This window comes from Oryctolagus cuniculus, chromosome 8 (genome assembly GCF_964237555.1).
Source record: "Oryctolagus cuniculus chromosome 8, mOryCun1.1, whole genome shotgun sequence".
In the NCBI taxonomy this organism is placed as follows: domain Eukaryota; kingdom Metazoa; phylum Chordata; class Mammalia; order Lagomorpha; family Leporidae; genus Oryctolagus; species Oryctolagus cuniculus.
Genome location: NC_091439.1, coordinates 129327797 through 129343156, shown reverse-complemented (window position 1 = coordinate 129343156; position 15360 = coordinate 129327797). Strand labels below are relative to the sequence as shown.

At 42.4% G+C, this 15360-nt stretch overlaps 1 long non-coding RNA gene across 1 annotated transcript in view; it reads right to left on the bottom strand.

Moving 5' to 3' along the window:
- The window catches only part of LOC103346715 (probable ATP-dependent RNA helicase DDX60), a 100140-nt gene that overhangs the window by 6676 nt on the left and 78104 nt on the right, over positions 1–15360 (bottom strand). The window contains exons 29-34 of the long non-coding RNA XR_011378534.1: positions 13045–13197; positions 9888–9992; positions 8366–8566; positions 7691–7795; positions 7407–7551; positions 4196–4317 (exon numbers count right to left, since the gene is read on the bottom strand). This is a non-coding gene — a long non-coding RNA (probable ATP-dependent RNA helicase DDX60). The remainder of the gene's footprint in view (positions 1–4195; positions 4318–7406; positions 7552–7690; positions 7796–8365; positions 8567–9887; positions 9993–13044; positions 13198–15360) is intronic.

The window sequence follows — 15360 nt, the reverse complement described above, 5'->3', positions numbered from 1 at the left end:
CATCCCACATGGGCGCTGGGTTCTTTCCCAGTAGCTCCTCATCCAGTCCAGCTCTCTGCTGTGGCCCAGGAGTGCAGTGGAGGATGGCCCAAGTCCTTGGGCCCTGCACCCATGTGGGAGACCAGGAGAAGCACCTGGCTCTCGGCCGGCCGCAGCAGCCATTAGGGGAGTGAACCAACGGAAAGAAGACCTTTCTCTCTCTCTCTCTCTCTCTCTCTCTCACTGTCTAACTCTGCCTGTCAAATAAAATATATATATATATATATATATATATATAAAAGATGAGCTCAGCCACTTCCTAAAGTCACTCACGTTATCCTTTTTGTTTTGTTTTGCTTTGTTTTGGTTAGCAACTGTTAAGGGGCCCGGCACTGTGGGGTAGTGGGTAAAGCCACCGCCTGCTGTGCCAGCAGCTCTGGCCATTGTGGTCATTTGGGGCATTTGGGGAGTGAACCAGTATATGGAAGACCTCTCTCTCTCTCTCTCTCTCTCTATATATATATATATATGTATGTATGTGTGTATATATATATATATCTGGCTCTGGCTCTCTCTGTAACTCTTTCAAATAAATAAAATAAATCTTGAAAAAAATGATAATTAAACTGACATGTCCTATATCTAGCAGTTAAGACAACTTCTATACCACTGATGGGCCAAAAAGCATTCATTTAAATAAACTAAAATTCTTAAAATTAAATAACCCTAAAGATATTCATAAAAAGGTATAAAATACAGAGCTGGCACCGTGGCACAGTGGGTAAATCCTCCTCCTACAGTGCCGGCATTCATATGGGTGCCAGTTTGAGGCCCAGCTGCTCCACTTCCAATCCAGCTCTCTGCTGTGGCCTGGGAAAGCAGTAGAAGATGGCCCAAGTCCTTGGGCCCCTGCACCCATGTGGGAGACCTGGAAGAAGCTCCTGGCTTCTGGCTTCAGATCAGCGCAGTTCCAGCCATTGTGACCAACTAGGGAGTGAATCAGTGGATGGAAGACTTCTCTCTCTCTCTCTCTCTGCTTCTCCTTCTCTCTCTCTGTAGCTCTGACTTTCAAATAAATAAATAAAACTTTTAAAAAAGGTATAAAATACCTCTAAAATTACATTTACCAAGGAATGTATATTTTCAAATATTCATATCAGAAAGAAGTTAGAAAGAAAATTAGTGAGCTAAGCATTCCACTTAGCTGAAGGAATTAAAAGAACAGTGAGAAAAAAATGTAAAAAGAAAGTGACTTTTTAAAGAAGGTAAGAGGAGAAAATTAATACAGAAAATCCACCCATGCATACAAAAAAGGAGAGAGGACCAATAAAGCCAAAATGAATTATTTGAAAATAACAATAGTTCCATAGCCTGGGCCTGGGGAGGCACAGTAGTGGAAAGAGAAAAGCTACCATATTTGAGAGATACTGTGAAGACTGTGTCAATACGACTTGGGTACTGATTTCATTTGCAGGTGGAAAAGTCACTCCATTGCAAAAGATAACTTCATTCAGTCAAAGAAAGACATATAGACGTTTTGGAAACAAACTCCTATTTTCACCTTTTTCTCCCAATGTAACATCCATGAACATGCTAAGAAAATGGAAGAGTCCCAGCACCGTGCCAGTGTCTTTATAAAGGGAAGGAAGAATCACGGTGCAGGCCCAGGCCCACCATCCCCGGAGTCTCTCCCGAGCCTTTGTGCCCGCATGGATTTATATCCCTTATCTCACGCCGTTCTACCAAGTCTGCTGGGTTTGTATGTTTCTCTGTCTTCCATGTAGGTCCAAAAAAATATTTGTTTATTCACGTTGTATTATTTACATGAAAAAACACAGAACATATATTTCAAAGAGGGGAGCACAGTGAAGCAGCGGGTAACTCAGAGAAGGAAGCTCTCTGGGGCCCAGACGGAGACAGTCGCTGAAGTTCTTCTCCCAGAGCCGTCAGATAGGTCCCCTTGCCTTTGTATTCCCACGTGCACTTTATCCCCAAAACCGGGGCAAGTAGTGTTGGTGTTTTTGGTGGTTAGTACCTAAGACCCTTTGTATCCTTCCAAAGTTTGAAGCAATTGAAAAAACAGCATAGGTGATAGATGAATGACCCAAGAATCGTCAGCTGTGCTTTTATTAAATTTCCTATTGCCGCTACCAACAAATGACGGCAAGATGAGTGGTAACCTCACAGGTCTGAAAGTCCTGAGTCCACAATGGGTCTCCCCAGGGTGTTGGCAGGACTGTGTCCCTTCTGGAGGTCCTAGGGCAGAGAGAGGCCCTCCCCTGGTTAGATGGCGGGAGAGCTGTATCGACACAGTAGCTGAAATAGAATACTGTGGAAAAGCACTGGGACCACCAGAGTCAGGCTTACCAGGAAGTAAGTGGAGCAGCCAAGACTCAAACTGGTGCCCATATGGGATGCTAGCACTGAAGGCAGCAGCTTTACCTGCTACACCACAGTGCTGGCCCTTTACTAAGTTATTCTATAGACTGAAAGACTATTCCATGGGGCCAGCATTATGGCACAGTGGATAAAGCTGCCACCTGTGCTGCTGGCATCCCATATGGGCACTAGTTCAAGTCCCAGCTGCTGTTCCACTTCTGATCCAGCTCCCTGCTAATGACCTAGGAAAAGTAGTGGAGAGCAACCCCCTGGGAGACCCAGATGGAGGTCCTGGCCCCTGGCTTCAGCCTGACCCCTGGCTTCAGCCTGACCCAGCTCCAGCCATTGTGGTCATTTGGGGAGTGAATCAGTGGATGGAAGATCTCTCTCTCTCTCTCTCTCTCTCTCCCCTCTTCTCTGTAACTCTGCTTTTCAAATAAAAAAAATAAATCTTAGAAAAAGGAAAGACTGCTCCAAGTAGTATGCTCAGTACATTTTTGGAATTTCTTCCAGTTAAACAAAAATGAACGACTAAATACGACATACTTGGTTTTGTGTGCTTCTTAACCATGTAAAAATGTCACAGTGTCAAGCCAAGCATTGAGGATGAAGCCAAACTCTGTCCTAATGTTGGCATGCAGGCTGAATAAATAAATTAGTGCCTTCTTGCCATACTGCTAATTCTGTGAGGTTACCAAAAAATGAGTCGTATTCCCTATGTGAGCACTTTTTAAACCTATGACAGCTACCAGCCATGGCTTGTATGCTCTGCACACCATTCCACAGGCTCCACAAGGGCCAAATGTAAAGAAAACTCAGTCACAGATTCATTTCATACACTCTCAAAATACAGGCGCTCATCAGAGAGGTAAGGCAATGCTTATCCAGGAAATGAATATAAGTCATTGCAATGTGTCAAAGCCATGGGCTTTCTGTCTTCTAATCCTGACACCACAAACACACTTCAAGTGCAGAAGAGTGCAACCTGCTTACCACGATCATCATAAATGCTCTTTTTAAAAGATTTATTGTATTTACTTGAATGACAGAGTGACAGCAAGAGAGGGAGAGACAGAGAGAGAAAAAGAGAAGTCCTCCATCCTTTGATTCACTCCCCAAACGTCCACAACAGCCAAGCCTGGGCCAGGAACCAGAGACGTCATCCGGGTTTCTCATGTGTGGCAGGGGCCCAAGCACTTGGGCCATCTTTTGCTGATTTCCCAGATGCATTAGCAGGGAACTGGATTGGGAGTGGAGCAGCCAAGACTCCAACTGGTGCTTCAATACGGGATGCATACCTCCATCATACGCTGTAGTATTTTGCTGTTCACCTTGCCACCTTTGCATCGGATGAAAACCATCCAATTTTCCTTTCTTTCCATTTGGCAAGGATTAGAATTCCCAGAACACTATTTCCAGATAGGTGTTAAATTGATCTTCTTATCTTCTTCTTTATTAATATTAATATTAAATGACTAGCTGGCTATTCATCTCTGTTAGGAATAAGTTCCATTCATCTGCAATTACTACACTATGACACTTCAGAAAGTTCATGGAAACTGTAATTAAAAGGTAAGTTTGACTGCAAAACAAACTGACATCTATTCATACAAGGGATCTTCAAAAAGTTCATGGAGAACGCATATTAGTAAAAAACAAAGCATTCATATACAAATCTGCACTCATGCATCCCAAAGACTAACTGGAGCATGAAGAAGTAACTCGAGTGAATGATGGCAAAATCTTGTTACTGGGAAAATGCTGTTGCACTTCATTATTATTAAAGCAGAAAGAGGTTACATCAAAGTACGAGTATTGCAGTATTTTATTTTCTTACCATTGAATGAGAAAACACCTTCTTAAACTTTTTCGCACAGGGAGGAAGGTATCTCTTTCCAAAAAGATGTGCTAAAACCACCACCAAGGTTTCCATCACATCTTCAGAAAATGTCTTTTTGCCTGTATTTTGTTATTTAAAAAAAAAAGTTTAATTTTTCAAAACCTTGGAGAACAAATGTAATGTGTAAGACACAGCTGAGGGCCGGCGCCGCGGCTCACTAGGCTAATCCTCCGCCTTGCGGCGCCGGCACACCGGGTTCTAGTCCCGGTTGGGGCGCCGGATTCTGTCCCGGTTGCCCCTCTTCCAGGCCAGCTCTCTGCTGTGGCCAGGGAGTGCAGTGGAGGATGGCCCAGGTGCTTGGGCCCTGCACCCCATGGGAGACCAGGAAAAGCACCTGGCTCCTGGCTCCTGCCATCGGATCAGCGCGGTGCGCCGGCCACAGCGCGCCGACCGCGGCGGCCATTGGAGGGTGAACCAACGGCAAAGGAAGACCTTTCTCTCTGTCTCTCTCTCTCACTGTCCACTCTGCCTGTCAAAAAAAAACAAAAACAAAAACAAAAACAAAAACAAAAAAAACAAAACAAAACAAAACAAAACAAAACAAAAGACACAGCTGAAAACTTACTTCCTATGAATTTGGTGACTTTTTAACAAACTACACCAGCATTTCACAATATTGCAGGCTAACTGATGGCATCTTGCTACAAAACGCTTTGCATCCTCCTACCCACTCTTACCTGCAGAAGCCTGGTGGTCAATGAGCGATGGTTGCCCCTACTCTGTAACTGCTTGGGGATTCCCTCACTGGCTCCAAGTCTGCCCTTTGCTCCTCTGTCTCCATTCTACTCATTTTTTTCTACCTTGGTGCAACCCCTGCCAAGGAACAAAGGCCCGAAGCTGCTTGCTAAACTCCTCGTCTGCCCTTCCAGGCCCTGTGTGACGTGAATCTGCGCCCACTCTCTCTTTGGTGCACGTTACAGAAAGAACTCGCACCTGCTCCTCTTGACAGGCCTTTGCTGCCAATATTGCTTTTTCCCTGGAATATTTATTCCCCATATTTTCTTATGCCCAAACCCTCGCAATACACTAGGGACTAAATCTCCTAGAGGGAAAGCCTATGTGAAATTCCCGATATTTGATCTGCTCCAGCATTTTGCAGAGGGCCAGGGTCCAGACCACTGGGAGCATGATGGATGAAGGAGCTGAATGACAGGCACTCATGAGAGACTAGGAAACAGGCTACAACTACCTGCAGTATCAGAGAAATGCCGTGCAGAGTGAGGCTTTCAAACTTGATTTCTTTTTTTTTGTTTTTGTTTTTGTTTTTGTTTTTGTTTTTGTTTTTTTTTTTTTGACAGGCAGAGTGGACAGTGAGAGAGAGAGACAGAGAGGAAGGTCTTCCTTTGCCGTTGGTTCACCCTCCAATGGCCGCTGCGGCCGGCGCGCTGCGGCCAGTGCACCGCGCTGATCCGATGGCAGGAGCCAGGAGCCAGGTGCTTTTCCTGGTCTCCCATGGGGTGCAGGGCCCAAGCACCTGGGCCATCCTCCACTGCACTCCCTGGCCACAGCAGAGAGCTGGCCTGGAAGAGGGGCAACAGGGACAGAATCAGGCGCCCCGACCGGGACTAGAACCCGGTGTGCCGGCGCCGCTAGGTGGAGGATTAGCCTAGTGAGCCGTGGCACCGGCTCGAACTTGATTTCTATACATTGTTAGCATCATGTGAAAATTGTGCCCAGCTTTCAAATTGCTTTAGCATTCTGAGACCCTCTACGCAATATTTATATCATAAGTAAAATTCATGACTCTTTCTTGAAAAAAAAAAAAAACAGGTTCACATGGATCAAAGGCTTTATGATTTGATTTATTATTAGTGTTAAGATATCATGGGTCAGCACAGTGGCATAGTGGGTTAACACCTGGCCTGCAGTGCCGGCATCCCATATGGGCACCGGTTCGAGTCCTGGCTGCTCCACTTCTGATCCAGCTCTCTGTTATGGCCTGGGAAAGCAGTAGAAGATGACCCAGGTCCTTCGGCCCCTGCACCCATGTGGGAGAACTGGAAGAAGCTCCTGGCTCCTGGCTTCAGATCGTCCCAGCTCTGGCCATTGCAGCCAATTGGGGAGTGAACCAGCAGATGGAAGACCTCTCTCTCTCTCTTTGCCTCTCCTCTCTCTGTGTTACTCTGACTTTCAAATAAATAAATAAATATTTTTAAAAAGATATATACTACCATATCATCTTAATTATTTCTGTACTATTTTGATAAAAGTTGATGTTTCCAAAAATAAAATAGAACAATGGGTCACTAACTGTATATTCTAGCCTTAGCTGCCTGCATTTGTGTTTGGATCACACCGTTCTATTTCCCTCTTTACCTTACAGCATTGTGTTTCAGTTATAGAAAAGGGAAAAACTAATTTAAAATTATAGTAAAGGAAATCATTACAGATGACAATGTTTTATGTAAATAACTTCCAAAAATTTTTCAGTAGAATAATGCTTATTGTCTTTAACAAAGCTAAAGGTTATAATTTCTTAAAATTTAAAAGTATATTAAATAATCATTAAGAATCATATTTATATTATGATTATACATACAAAATTCAGATGCTAATAATATTTTATAAACATATTTAATTTTGTAAAATGACAAGAAAAACCTTCAAGATACATTAGGAGAATGGGCAATCAGAAAATGGCCTACCAAGATGCATGCTTAGCCTAGCAGTTAAGATGCCTACATCTCATATGGGGTACCCAGGTTTAAAATTCAGATCCAGCTCTTACTTCCTGCTAATGCAGATGATGGCGCAAGTGATTGGGTTCTTCCCACCCACATGAGAGACATGGATTGAGTTTCCAGCTCCCAACTTTGACCTGGCCCAGGACCAGCTACTGTGGACATCGGAAAGCAAATCAGTGGAAGATTTCTCTTGGTCTACTCGCTCATTCATTCATTCATCCTCTCTCTCTCTTTTCCCTCCTCCCCCCCCTCTCCCCATCTTTCCCTTCTTCCCTCCTTCCCTGTCTCTCCCCCTTCTTCCCCCTGTCCCTCCCTCCCTCTCAATCTTTTAAAGATGGCACACCATCAAAAGCAAATGTAGTTCTGGGGAACGTGCAGGTATATGTGAAGCAGTCGTACGGGATGTCAGTGTGTGTACATGTACAGTGTAAGGGGTAGGAGTTGGGAAAAGGATAGCTGCTCACCATCTACGATGACTGGAACACACAGCTTGTGAAACAGACCTTTCACCAGCATGCTTACTAAAGCAAAGTTTGAAGGTTCGTGGTAGTGCAGGTGGGACACAAGGCCAGCATATCCAACGGGAACACATTCTTGATTCAGGTATCCCTGTGAATCAATTTAACAATTTAGCCTCAGTCCCTAGATCTCAGAAATACCCAACAGGTAAGTCATCAAGTAAGGAGATTTCAGTAGTAAAGTTAAATACATGTACGAACACTTTAGTGAAAACAGGTTTAAATCTTACCTCTCTGATCAAGAATTGCAAAGAATATATGAAGTAAAATTTTAACATGCACTTGACCTTTGGTCGCTTGAAGGACATCAAGGAATACTGGAGCAGCGACAATGCCTATGCACACATGTCAAAACACCAAAGTTAGACAGGCTAGCTATAAAGTTTGAGATATCACTAATGACTTTGTTATATTATATACTCTAAATAATTATTACAGATATGCCATAAGTTTTACATTCTCTATGTATGAATAAAACATAATAGGATGAAAAATTTACTGGGAGAGATGAACAATGACAACTTCACTCATAACCACTGAGAAATAAATGTAAGCTTATGAATATATAAAAGTAAGAGTTAGGAACATTCCAGTATTTAGTACATTTTCAACCATTAATTCTTTGAAAATTTACTTTTAAAATGTTCTAGGCTAGATATATTTATTGAAAAAATTTCTCATATATGCAGAGTGTATTTATAATCATGGACTTAATTTGTCACGTGTACAGAAGTTACCACCATGTTCTTGTGTGAAGGAAAGGCACTAAGACAAGAATCAAATGTTGCTAAGAGTTTGCGAACTGCACATTGTGATTTTATTCCCTCCAAGATACCTAACAGGCGAGGCTTACTTTAGACTTGAGCTAAGATGATTATGTCTGTTAGAGAGGGTAGAGACTGTACCTTTGCTTTGGCATCCTCTTTGTCATCTGCTTTGGCAACCAACAGCATGAGTCTGAGAACCAAGGTGATGTTTAGGGGAAACTGACCCTTCAGCTTGGGCACATCAGACTTCAAGAGCCGGTCTATCTTGGGTAATGGAATATCATAGAAGATCACACTTCCTATAAGATCTTCTCCACGCCTTCCTGCACGCCCAGACATCTAAAGAGATGACCACAAAACTTATGCAAGTTCAAATCCTGGCACTGTAAATAATGTCTCACTTACCTATACCATGTGGAACATTAAACATTTGAAAATAAATCTTCAATGAGTTTTTTGTTTCTTGGTATATTGATGTTGTCAAATCTTGCAGAATTATTTTATTTTATAGATATATTTTTATAGATACATTTTAAAGTCCAGTGTTAAGACAGTATTGCCTCTTTTTTAAAAAAATAAATGGAGTACCAGCTCCTGTGTTTAGAGATCATGATCTGGGGTCAGTGCTGTGGTTTAACTAGGTTGGGCCGCCTGCAGTGCCAGCATCCCATATGGGCACCACTTGGAGTCCCGGCTGCTTCCCTTCAGATCCAGCTCCCTGCTCATGGCCTGAGAAGGCACTGGAAGATGGCTCAAGTGCTGGGGTCCCTGCACCCATGTTGGAAATGTGGAAGAAGCTCCTAGCGCCTGGCTTCAGATTGGCCTCGCTCCAGCCTTTGGGTCCATTTGGGGAGTGAACCAAACGATGAAAGACCCCCCCCCACCTCTCTCTGTCTATAACTCTGTCTTTCAAATAAGTAAATAAATCTTTAAATAAACAAATAAAGATCATGACCTTAGGGAAGGCATTTGGTGTAGGATGCTTGGGATGCCTGACACCTAGATTGGAACGCCTGGGTTCAAACACCAGCTCTGGTCCCCTTCCCAGCTTCCTGGAAGGCAGCAGGTGGCAGCTCAAGTAGTCAGGTTCCTATCACTCACACTGGAAATCCGGACTGAGTTCCTGACTCCTGACTTCAGCCTGGCCTAACCCTAGCCACCGTAGGTGTCTGAGGAATGAACCAGTGGGTAGGAAACCTCTTTGTCTCTTTTTTCCTTCCTCTCTCGTTTCTCTCTCTCTGCCTATAAAATTAAATTAAAATCATGGCCTTTAAAGCAGGCACAATTTCTGATTTACCAACGTAGTTCCAGAAACGAGCCTAAAATCAAAACCTTATAGACACTTAACATATAATTATTGGTGGTTGGCATGAATTGGGTGCTCAAAGATGTAGTTACTTCCCTCCAATATTATTTTTGTTTATGTTCAAGAATATTTATCAAATTGAGAATATCTTCAGGAAAACTAAGCTACTGACAATATATTTTACAAGTTTTTTAAGTGTAATCATATTCATTAATATACATATATAAAAACTCAGTTTCAAATATTTTTATGGCCACCAAATATTTCAGAACAAATGGCTTTTCCTGGCCTACTGAATGAGCATTTCAGATACCTGTATATAGAACCGTAACAGAAGTCATGTATTATAAATACCTGTCGAAAGTTCAGAGCATCCAAATAAACAGAGTCTTCTGTAAAAACAACGGTTTTACAGGGCATATTAATTCCCAAAGCAAGGGATGATGTAGCTGTCACTACCTATGATGGAAAGCAAAAAAATAAAAAATTGGGAAAACATATTTCATGTAGCATACACAGATGCATACGTAGTAAGTATTGACCAAATTAAATCCCCTTACATTATTTTTCTTGAGTAAAAGTGCAGTGTTAAGACAGTATTGCAAAACATCAAACTCTATGCTTGCTTTTGGAATAGACAGCTCTACATCCCACTTGGATGTTCATTCATTCTCATATTCTTGCTGAACATTACAATTATACAGCATTTTCCAGGTAACAAAATGATACAAAATCAAAGCCATTCAGTAAGCCTTCAGTGTTACTGTCTGTGTGTGTTTGGCATGAATAAGAGCAATATGTTATACAAGGAGTTTATTTTCACGTTAAAAGATTTCCAAGAACAGAAAATAGTAAATGATACAAAGTCAGACTAAGCAGGAAGCAAGTCATAATAAGCATGACAAAACCATTCTAAGACGTAGATTGTAAAAAGAAAGAAAGGTAATATGATATAATTAATATTTACAAGATCGATTTGGCAGCTCTGGGAGGAAATAATTGTAGGAGGTGATTACCAAAAGTAGAAGTCTGACAGAATGCTTTTAGATTATTCTAGACAACATATTATGACATAATTGAACAGGAAATATTCCTAGTGGAGAGATGTGGGCTGTACATGCATGTGTGTGCACGTGTGTGTGTGCGTGCATGTGTGTGTGTGAGAGAGAGAGAGAGAGTTGATAAGCACTTGCTGACGTATTCTGGCTGTTTTAATGTGGAAGGAAAAAGCACTGGGTTCCATGTCCCTGAGTTCTGTATCTGTGAATTCAACCAACCAAAGACTGGAAATATTTGGACAAAAAAGTGTACTGAACACTTACAGTCTTTTTTTTTTCCTGTCATTATTTTCTAAATAATATACTGTAGCAACTACTTACATACAATACACTGCACTAAGTAATGTAAGTAACCTAGAGACACAGAGGATATGCATTGGTTCTATGCCAAAGCTATGCTGTCTTATATAAAAGACTAGAGCACTGATGGATTTTGGTATCTGTGCAAGTCCTAGAATCAGTCCCCTGCAGATACCGAGGGGTTCACATTTCTTAGAGAAAGGTCAATCTACTGCTGGAAACTGTCTTATCTCAAACCTACCTAAGGTTGCTCAGATACATTTTTGTTTCTCATGTAGCCTTTTCTTCTCTTGAAAATAAACATAGTTAGGTTATACATTTTCCTCCAACTACTAGCTTAGCTGCATCACAGAAGTTTGTCTATACAGCATTTTATTTACCTAGCAAATAAATAAATTTTCTGGGGCTGGCGCTGTGGCATAGCGGATAAAGCTGCCGCCTGCAGTGCTGGCACCCCATATGGGCGCCGGTTCGAGTCCCGGCTGCTCCTCTTCCAATCCAGCTCTCTGCTATGGCCTGGGAAAGCAGTACAAGATGGCCCAAGCACTTGGGCCCCTGCACCCACGTGAGAGACCAGGAAGAAGCTCCTGGCTCCTGGCTTCAATAAGCGAAGCTCCAGCCAGTGCGGCCAACTGGGGAGTGAACCAGCAGATGGAAGACCTCTCTCTCTCTGCCTCTCCTTCTCTCTCTGTGTAACCCCGACTTTCAAATGAATACATAATTCTTTAAAAATAAATAAATAAATAAACTTTCTTATTTCCATTATTAGTTCTCCTTTACCCCGTTAATTTACTCTTAATTTTCACACTGCAGTTTATACAGTTATCTTTCTGGATCACTGGGGAATGATTGGGCTATCTGAACAAAGAATGGACTTTCGGGGCTGGGACTGTAGCTCAGCAGGTTAAGCTGCCACCTGAGGTGCCTGCATCCCATAGGAGAGCAAGTTTGAGCTCTGGCTGTTTCATTGCCTACCCAGCCCCCTGCTAAAGTGCCTGGGAAAACAGTGGAAAATGGCCAAGTACTTGGGCCCTTGACACCCATGTGGGAGACCAGATGGAGTTCCTGGTTCCGGGCTTCATTCTGGCCCACTGTGGCCATTGTGGTCATTTGGGGAGCGAATCAATAGAGGGAAGATTCCACCCCCCCTGTGTGTGTGTGTGTGTGTGTGTGTGTAACTGTCTTTAAAATAAGTAAATACATCTTCAAAAAAAGAATGGATTTTATTTAATAAAAATGTAACAATATGGATTCATCTGTGGCAATAATATGTTGTAATAGTGTAAGATGTTAATAAAAGGAGAAATTGGGTGGCATGAGATATTCTCTGTACCATCATAACAACTTCAGTTTTTAACCCTAATACTCAAAATCTAAATGAAGTTAAAAAGAGTCATCCTGGAAAGAAATTTGGCTATGTATTTCCAGAGCCTGCTACCTTTTCCTTCTGAGACATTTCTTTCACTTAGCAGAATCAATCAATTCTAAATAAATAATTAAAATGATGATTGATGGGGCCAATACTGTGGTGCAGTGGGTAAAGCCACTGCCTGCAGTGCTAGCATCCCATATGGGCGCCAGTTCAAGTCCTGGCTGCTCCACTTCCAATCCAACTCTGCTATGGCCTCGGAAAGCAGCAGAAAATGGCCCAAGCACTTGGGCTCCTGCACCCACCACAGTGGGAGACCTGGAAGAAGCTCCGGGCTCCTGGCTTCAGATCGTCCCAACTCCAGCCATTACAGCCACTTGGGGAGTGAACCAGCAGATGGAAGATCTCTCTCTCTCTCTCTCTCTCTGTAACTCTTTCAAATACATAAATAAATCTTTTAAAAAATGATTGTCTATGTTGAAAGAAAATTAACAGTATAATGCTTAAGTAAATTAAATATGTGTATTTTCTGTTGCACACATGTTTATTACCTCATGCTAATTATTAAAATAATATTAGGCAAGGCAGACAAGATCCCAAATTGGGTACACATTATCATATTAACTATGTAAAAATGTATGGAAGGAAATATGATAAATGTAGGTGGCGCATCTCCCCAGGTGCAGGGATTGAGAGAGAGAGCTAGATAGAGCATCTTCCGTCCCATAGCCACTGCAGCTACCCAATTAAAGTGAAAGCTGTGCTTTGTAGTGAGTTCACCTACCTTGACGTGCTTCAGTCTGAAAAGGGTCTCAACAACTTGTCTCTGTTTGTACTCCATTAAACCATGATGGTAGCCAATGCCCCGCTGTAACAGCCTGATCAGACCAGAGCCTCCTCTTGTCCATCTCTGCCTGGATACAATCTTCCTGAAAGTCTGAAACACACACACAGTTTGCAAAATCAAATGAAGGCATATGTCCTTTGACTGAAGCCTGATTTTATGTGTTAGAAGGCTTTAGCAGGCAGAGTTAGATGCATTTCTGGGAAGAGCAGTTGTGTTTTAGGCTAGAACCTCAAGTTCATAAACAGAGCAGTTCTGTCCTAAGTGGCATTCATGCATAAGATCTGAGAAAGTAGAATGCAGCCCAACCTCAAATGCACTGATCCTTTCTTCACATGCCTTCCTCACAGCAGCCATGTGCCCAATTTTCCCTCATACACCTGCTGACATCATTCCCACAATGCTGGAGGCAGCTCCAGCTCATCCTGGGGTAATGAGGAAACACTGAAGCAACACAGTAAGAATTCCAAGAGGAAGATGCTCCATGCAGGCCCAGCGTCCCTCCAGGCAAGTAGCAAAATCCATCCCTGGCCCCGACACAGCTCTCAGCGGAGTCTGATGATCAACTGCCTTGTGCTCTATTTTTGCTGCTGACTTGAAACTAACTAACCGCTGTTCACTCCAATCACATCTGACCACTGTCTGCCCGTGTCTGTCTGTGTCTCCCTGTGCTTCCAGGCTGGCACCTTTGTGTTTCTCACTTCCTGTCTCTCTCTCCACACTCTCTCCCCATCTCTGTCCTGCAGCCCCTTCTCTGAAACTCCCTGTCTGCTCCTGAACAGTTTCTACCTCTGTCAGTCACTATTGCTCTTTTTCTTTCTTTCTTCTCTTTCCCACCCTCTTTTTTACTTTTATTCTGCTTCCCTCCCCCTTTCCAACCTGCACCATCACTAAAAGAAAAAAGCAAACATACACAAGTAATAACCATTGATCTGACTACATGGTCTAGTAGGTCAACCAACCAACAGATGCACACCCGTTATCTGGCATATCTCTCAGTGTTCTGGGCTTAGTTTCTGAGTGAGACACACAGCAGTGGAGGAGAAGGCAACCATTTCTAGTTTGTAAAACTGGGCATGTGGTGGATGATTTGGTGACATGAAGCACAGAAAACGGGAGAAGTTTTCAAATGAAAGACAAATCTTATTTTGATTTCTTGGTAGCAAGTCACTGCATTAGCTCAGAAAAGAGATTTAACATTTACCTTTTCTTTTTCTTAAATTTTTTATTTGCTATAAGGAGAACAAATCTCATGTATTTTATATATACAGTTTTAAGAACATAATTATGGGGCCGCCACTGTGGTACAGCGGGTAAAGCTACTGCCTGTAGTGCCAGCATCCTATATGGACACCAGTTCGAGTCCCAGCTGCTCCACTTTCTATCCAGTCCTCTACTAATGTGCCTGGGAAAGCAGTGGAGGATGGCCAAAGTGCTTGGATCTCTGCAACCATGTGGGAAACCTAAGAGAAGCTCCTGGCTCCTGGCTCCTGGCTCCTGGCTTCAGCCTGGCCCAGTCTTGGCCAATGTGGCAACTTGGGGAGTGAACCAGCAGATGGAAGATTTGTGTGTGTGTGTGTGTGTGTGTGTGTATATCCGTGTAATTCTGCCTTTCAAAATAATAAATATTTTTTTAAAATATCATGATACTTCCCACCCTCCTTTGTTCCCTCCCTTGCTCCCATCTACTTCCTCCTTCCTTTCTTATTTTCTTTTAATTTCTACAATGATATACTTTGAATTCACTTTATAGTCACAAGATTCGATTATTGCTCATGGCCCTTGTCTATACTCTTCAGGAACAGTGGGGTTTTTTGCTGACTGCTTGTTGAATTCTTTACTTACTGGAGGGTGACTCTTGGTGATTACTTTTACCTTTTCTATTTCTATTTCTATTACATAAAAGATTATCATTAACTTTAACAGATGCAGTCGACTGCACAAAGAAAAAGCCTGCACTTGCTATACCTCGTCATGAATCTTTGAACCACTTTTAATAGCTGTGTAAGCTTACATATATAATCTTAACTTCTTCAGCCTCCAACTCCAGTTTCCCATACATTAAGATCAATTTAGATGAAATAGGTTGTGTTTTATAAACTGCATAGTACAGTATAGACACACACACACACATATATAAGGTTATGCGCCAGATTGTGCACCACCAAAACTGAACTTTGAAGTACTTGATACAATTAAGTTAAAAGTAAAATCATTACAGTGAGCTGCAATCCAATATGACTACTACCTTTGTAA